The sequence below is a fragment of the Hetaerina americana genome, unplaced genomic scaffold, assembly GCF_022747635.1.
Source record: "Hetaerina americana unplaced genomic scaffold, ioHetAmer1.1.p SCAF_393, whole genome shotgun sequence".
In the NCBI taxonomy this organism is placed as follows: Eukaryota; Metazoa; Arthropoda; class Insecta; order Odonata; family Calopterygidae; genus Hetaerina; species Hetaerina americana.
In genome coordinates, this window is record NW_027286978.1 from 56,142 (window position 1) to 62,141 (window position 6,000).

Genomic DNA, 6,000 nt, shown 5'->3' on the forward strand with positions numbered 1-6,000 from the left:
AAGATAGGAGTTTACTTACTCGGATCCTCCTTGCCACCGATATTAAATATAGGTGTTACATTAGCTCTTTTCCAGTCATTCATTATGACCTATTAGTGACTAACGTGTATTAAATTCGATATAGATAGAACACAATTCCCGAAGCTAGTTTCTTAATCTTTCAAGATAGTGATATAATCGGGCACGGAGGATTTATTTGGGTTAATGCTTTCGGTAAACGCTCGATTTCTCGACGAGAAATTTCAATTTCGTCACCGTGAGGAGTAAACGATTCGGTAAGCTATCGGGTATGTTCGGTCAGAGTTTATTGATAATATTTTGAAAGAAAAATTACATAAATTTTCCTTTACTGGGATGTTGGTTGCTCTTTCATGTTCATTTTTTTTGAGCAAATTAACTATTGACGAATTTCTCTGAACCACCCTGGCAGAGGGTCAAAATGACTTTTGACTATCGTTTGAATGCTAAGTTAATATTTTTCTTCTGAATTCACGTGACGCGTTTCTAAATCATTCCATGGCGTTACTTATTTGAAGTTACTTCATATTCAAGGTTTGTATACAAAGTATCGGTAAACGAGACTTACGTAGGAATTTCTACAAGGCCTCAAAGTTCTTCAAAGTTCATCCCTTGAGCGTCGACACACTTTTGCCAGCGGCATTTCCAAGAGTCGAAGGCTCACTTGTGTGCGGATTCCGGAAGGTCCTTGAGGGTACGCGTGCAAAGCTTCTTCGACTGCACTTAGGGTCCCATGTTGGTGTCCTTTGAGGGAGGATTTCCCTTTTGAGGATAAGAAATAGTCTGCTGGTGCCAAGTCGGGACAGTAAGGGGGTTGGGAAATCGTCGCGATGCTATTGCAGAAGGTCTTTGAAGGCAAACTCTGCGGGACGTCGGGAGACATGTTTAGCGCAGATCTTTTGCATCGCAAATAATAGTGTAGAGTCATCTTATCAATGTCAATACGAACTGTGATCGTGCCCACGCTAAACCGAAACGGTCTGAATTCAGCACTTCACACGTACGTTACACGTTGTCTTCGGTTCTTCACGTCGACGGCTGTTCAGCGCGGGGCTCGTCCTCCACACTCTTTTGGCCGCTTTTACAGAGTTCTTTCCTTTAAAATGCCGCATTTTTTGACATGATTTCATCATAGAACAATAGGAAAATCATGCCCAACATCTCCATACTCTATTTCCCCAGTCCAATACAAAATTTGACGGCGTACCGCTGTTCAATATTTTGCTGCAATTTACACTTGCTTCGAGTCACTCGACAGGGGTCCAGTAAAAAATATGATCTAGCCTAGACGAACGCTCGCAAGCGATATGCCCGATTTGAAGGTCAGAACCCAACCACCAATACGATGAAAAATTATTCCTAATACTTCTCATACAACCCTTGTATTCTCAGTATTTCGGTGCTTGAAGTCTTTTTTGAAATTGTCCCAAAGAACTCTGTTAAACGCATTTTACGGCAACGAAGTGACCATTTTAAAACAATGTGGATTTTCCTTTTTAGCTTTTTATTTCTGATACCACGTTTATTGCCAAAAAATCAAAAATATTACTGACCCTAGTGGGTGGAGCGAAAATTTTATGTGTTGAGTTCAACGTAAAAGAATCTAATAGCGAATCGCAGATATTTGTCTTTACCCTATGTTTTAAAACTTTATGTGCTCCAATATGGGAAATTGAAATATCCACCGATTACTTTGTCTCGTTTTTTTTGGAATGAGAAGCTTATGATTTGCTTTTCAAGTTTTAGTACTGTATTAAATCTTGTCTTCTGATGATGGTCTGTAAAATAAATGTGCATGTGTCCATAGTTTCTTTTGCATTGAGGACTCTTCATTGAACATCAAACATGCTTCAAACAATTATCAAGTATTAACACAGCCCAGTTGATGCAAGAGTTTTTAACTGCAGTAAATCAAATACCCAGATTCTATTTACTCATTCTATTAACGGAATGGGATTTTTGTAAAATTTCAGTCGTAAATGTCAGCGGATGACAAACTTTAATTTTCAATGATTATGTCTGCGCCTGTGCATTGGACAAGGTGATGATATTCCTTGACTTAGTTCTTCTGAATGTAAGTGCTATACAAATAAAATTATACTGAAAAATGTAAGTATAGGGGTAATACCTAATACTAGGATTTCGAGAAGGCGCCAGACTACGTTGACAAGAGCATTGCAAAATGAATTTATCATCAGAATAAATTGCTAAGAATGTTTTTTTCTAAGTTCTATATGAATCTGTAGATAAAACTGCGGCTTACGGATGGAGAATGGGGATATAGTGAAAGGAGAGGGATCTTTATCGGGATGTCCGTTATCGCCCATTCGTATTAATATATTCTAGCAAATGGAGAAAGTAGTCATAAAAGTTCTGAGAACGACTCGAATGTACTTGAATTTGGAGGAGGAGTTAGATTTGCGGTCGATAAAGCTATGCCATAAAGTGACGAAGGGATTTCTTGTTTAACATATTATAGGATCAAGTATAGATAGGCTAGAAGTGTGAAATTAGAGATAAATTATGAAAAAAGTTGCCTAGTTCAGATGGAGTGAAGCCAAAACTAACGCTAAATTGGATGTCATAAATAAAAAAGGGATATATGCTAGCATTTGTGACGACATATTATGGACAAGAATGAGCACAGTACTGAGAAAAATAAAACAGCGAAATTTGGTTAAAAAACATTGAATAATAAAAAAAACTGGAAGGTGTAATTAAAAAACCGAAAATAAATTTAAGAGAACAATTAATATTATAGAGATGTGTCACCGCATTGTACTAGATTATATGCATTGTCCCCTTCCATCTATACTCGTATATGACTGCTCGTAAACAAATGTAAAACAATAAATGGATCTATGATTAATGGACCTTTAACATTAATATGCTATCCATCGTCTTGCCTGTACATATTCACCATACATGTGTGTAATTTTTTCTAGCTAAACGAACTTCATTCTGGATTTATTATCCTCCGTTATCAACAAATTAGTAACCATCGCTAAAAATGTGTGAATATTGAGATTTCGAAATCTGATACCTGTTATGAAGTAGTACAATCAATCATCGCGTTTAGAATATTAGAGAGTTTATATTTATCACCAAATATAAACTCTAAACAGTCGAAAAAAAACTTAAAAGATTCTAAAAGGAGTAAAGAATTGATATTATTTTCTAGAAGACATTTCTGAAATGCATCGTAGTTTTGGAAGACACACAGGACATACAAAATGTTCATAGGTACATTGTCTATAACGCAGGGTGGGCCTCCATCATAAGGCATCCATATCCCGTTTTCATTACCGAATATTCATGCATGGGGAAGAGAATAACATGAACATAAACATACCGAACGTAATTTCAGAAGAAAAAAATTCTATTCAAAATTCGAATCAAATAATCCGATATTGTCAACAGAAATTGGGGTTACTTCCCTAGTATTAGGATGAGGGAGACCATAACGATTTTAAGTTGGGTTTCAAAATGTCTATTACTTTTATATTGACCCAGAAACTAAATGCGAACACCAGCAGGGGTTTATAAATGACCTGAAACAATTTCAGCTTAATGGAGCTCACAAAATCGCAAGGGTGAACTTTTTTTCATGAAATAATCATAAAAAATGGAGTGAACATACGGTATTGTTCATTCTCTTCTGCTGTTCTTGCCCGAGGAGTATTTATTGCCCATTGGGACAGACCGAACGCTTCCCAAATGACTCTGACATTTAATTCAGTGCATTTATTTCCGTTGCCACGTATAATAATCCGTTTATTCTATTATTTTATCATAATATTCTAATAATAAATTATTCTGCACCTCCTTTTTGCTTACCAAGTCTCCATTTAGTGATATCTCATCGTTTTAAATTTGTGTCCCTTAGAGTTGTGGTACCTTTAAAATACGTAGTCTTAGGATATCATTGATTTGAAATGGGATATTTATCCTTTTCATTCAGTTCTCAGGGAAACCTGGTGTGGCTTTTTTTATTTTGTATTAGTCCGAAAGTAGAACTTCGGCCTTTACGTCGTAATTTGAATGATGATATAACAATTTGACAGTTGACTTATGATATGACAAATTGACATACATTTAAAGGCGTTGATTGGTAAAAATGACAGGTTATGTTAGTACTATTGCATTATAAAGAAAATTTCAGATCCATCCACCGCGTCAAGATCTGTCGGATGGAGTGGATTGTACGTGTATTATACTCGTACTTTTTCCCCCACACCACACCCTTGCGGCTACCCACTGGGTATAATGCCATGGTAGATGTGAGGGATGAAGTATAGAGCAAGCGAAAATATCTGTGCATTAAAATATGAATGGAAAAGATTAAGATTAATATCTTGTGGAATGTAAAATAAAATATTAGATATAAATACTTGGCATTAAAAGGTACAAAAATAAATTGAAATGGATGTGTGAGTTAATTGAAATTTGAAAAATTATCTGTTCAAATTTGACCGTCTCAGCACATATTTACTCAGAACACGGACATATGCAACGCTTCCCAGGGATCACATACGGATGCCAGAAACCTGGATTAATTATACAAGTGGTAGGTACATGTAACGAAATATTAAGAGATTTGCTATTTCAATCTCAGAATCTCAGAAACCTGGATCAAATGTACAAGTGGTAGGTACATGTGATGAAATATTAAGCGATTTGCTATTTCAATCTCAGAATATAATCCAAACATAGAGGTCCCATTGAGAATGAAGTTTACACAGTTACAGAAGTTGAAAACATAGCCAGTTCATTTGTGTAAAGTTGACGAGATAAGAGATTTAGCGTCAAGGAATAAATTTTTAGAAAATTAGGCAGGGTTTACAACTATTACCAAAAAGAGCAGGCAGATATGGAACTTGTAAACAAAAAACAATGCCGTAACGTATAAGATTCAAAATTTAATTCTTACTTCATTTAAACTCTGGCGATTAGGCTGAACGAATGAATTGATAAAAGTTTGCTGCAGAGTTTACGGAGACAGAAATTTGGTGATTCCCCTCATAAACTACGTTCAAAACAAATCAGGTAAAAACGAAATATGTATTAAAATTTGTAGCTTTTCATAATTAGGTATTCCATAAAATGCATTTTTTTACCCCAAAACTGTATAATTTAAGGAATAGTGTGCACCTAGCCCCCGGAATCTATTGCATGACGGAAGGTTTTACTATAAGTGGATGGATATTTCTTTTTATCAGTGTTAGGTAGGAGTAAATCAAAAGTTTTGGGTTGTGAAAATATTTTGGTACAAAATATGTGGTTTGATGATTTTCCGCGTCTATTTATTAAATAGCTTTTATTAAATTTTACCAAATTAATTTCCTTTTTTTATATTGACATAGGTTAAAATGGCTTCCAGGTGACTTCTTAAACAGAATAACAGCCTCATTAGCATTCAGTGTTGACAGTAATTTACAGCATTAAAAAAATGACGACCCGATGCCATGAGTGGGAGTGAATTGAAATGGCATTCATTAATCAAGTCAAGCCGCTTCTACGTTGAAGTTTATTCTGCTTTGAAACTCTTCTTGTAATCAAGATTAATTAAACGTTCACGTGGTTAACGCATCAAGATCGTCACTCAGGAAAAGGATTGCTGAATACGGAGGGAAGTTCGTTTTGGGAATTCCTAGGTTGTCTGATCTTAATGATGAAGAGGAATAATTATTTTTGGGCATGATCAAAACTGTATCGCGACTAGTAGGGAAGTGAAATTGTATGTAGTAAAAAAATACAATGTTGCATACAACAAAAAATAATTTTACACATCAGAAAATGCTCGTAGGAAGACGCAATGGAGATAACCTAAAATACAAGTTTAAAAAAATTGTATAATAGATTTGATTTCAGTGGTAACATTTTTAAAATTAAAACATTCTAGAACGTATGGTTTAATGTTTTGAATCAGAAGTTAATTCATAAAATTAACAATTAGCAGCAACTATATTAAAGAACGTATAA